Here is a 1,883-nt window from a genome sequence, read left to right as displayed (position 1 = left end):
TGACAATGTTTATATTTAATTGACTTAAAATTCAGTTTTTTCAAAAATTCTGAAAGTACCGGCACTCCTTCGTTTATAAATTTCCAAATTATACAACATAAAAACTATCGCAAGCGCCAATTCTTTGATAACTTTCCTCTCAGCATGTTCAGGAAAAATATCGTAAGCGCCATTTTACCTTTAGAAAATAAGGTATGCAAAAAATAAATAGTCCCATTAGAAAGTTATCATTCAATAAGGAGAATCGAAAAAACCTCTCCTGTAAAATTTACCTTTTGTCGCTTACGATAAAATCATAATCAAAGGCCAATTTGTCCTAATGTATGCATAAAACTTCACATTTTAGGCAGCCGTACACAATGGATGCATATACGTTTTAGGAGGGACTTCCGAAAATAAGACAGTCGAGCGTTATGACCCTCAAAGTGACAAATGGACAAAGGTTGGTTGAAATAGTTACACCAAAAATTTAAAAACACCAAAATACAATTTTTTATTACTTCTCATAGATGTGCTCTTTGAACGTTGGACGTGGTGGCATGGGTTGTGTTTTTGTAGGTGATCAACTGTGGGCTGTCGGAAGCTGGAACTCAAAGTCCGTGTCAGTTTATAATGCCGAATGTGATGAATGGGTCGAAAAGAAACCAATACCTGAATCAGGTGGATACATGTGTTATGTTGTGCATAAAACTTTACTTGAATGTGAATAAGAGATAAGAAAATTTACAAAGTACTTAGTTGAAGACTTACTAGAGATCAATGTATTTATTTTGCTAACGCAACTTTTAATTTTCACCTTATCTTGAACATGAATTTTAGTTTAATGGTTTCTATTACTTTAAAATATGTTTGTTTGTAAAATGCGTTTTTTAAATATCTAGTAAATATATCCAACAAAGTAGAAGTGATTTTGATAGTTCTCCCTTTTGAACTGCGACGGGAATATCAAATAAATAATAGATATTCGAAATCGTATTGAAGGAATTTTTTTAATCTATTTAACATTACATATCGATGGCTGAGTGGAAGATCGACTTATCTCGGCAGCCACTTCGAAGACGGACTATCTCAGAAAACTTTTCCAGAATGCCCTACCTCAGAATTTGATTGAGAACGCCCTATTTCAGAATTTTATTGGAAAACACCCCATCTGTGAATTTGGTGGAAGAACGCCCTATCTCAGAATTCAGTTCAAAAACGCCCTATCTCAAACGAAAATATATTAGGGTTATTCTCGGAGTCTTGCACGTAGCACGGAATATATCAAATGCAAAAATACTATTCCAAATTTGTAAGAGTACGAGAGCCCCTCATCGCAAAATAGTAGCATGCATTGGTAGAGAACAGCGAAGTTCTGTATCAAATACAATACCAAGATACAGCAAAAAAAAATGAAGTGAGCGAAATTAAAGGAATGAGAGAAATATGTAGCAATTCCAACAACAAAACAACTAGCAAAGAGTCGTATTTATCTTGCTATGCTTTTTTGCAAAATATATACATACATGGGCTTCGACGTTGCATATTTTGCAGCGATAGGAAATGATGTTTCCCATGTATTTTGTTGTTGTGTATTTGCAAGTTGTATTTACAAGATTTCGATACTCCTATTGAAAATGTGCTGAGATAGGGCGTTTTTGAACCGAATTCTGAGATAGTGTCTTTTTCAATCAAATTTTAAAATAGGGCGCTCTTCAACCAAATTCAGAAATAGGGCGTTGTTGAAAAATTTTCTGAGATAGGGAGTTTTCGAACTGGCTGCCGAGATAGGTCGATCTTCCACACGGCCATCGATATAGTCGGCTACAAAGAGAGCTAAATTTGATCGTCACTTCAAAATTGTTGAATATGCCTTGGTTTTTAAGCAACAGCTTAGAATGGTA

The sequence above is a fragment of the Rhagoletis pomonella genome, unplaced genomic scaffold (genome assembly GCF_013731165.1).
Source record: "Rhagoletis pomonella isolate Grant_MI unplaced genomic scaffold, Rhpom_1.0 Rhpom_scaffold_00013, whole genome shotgun sequence".
In the NCBI taxonomy this organism is placed as follows: Eukaryota; Metazoa; Arthropoda; class Insecta; order Diptera; family Tephritidae; genus Rhagoletis; species Rhagoletis pomonella.
This window is presented reverse-complemented; position numbering follows the sequence as displayed.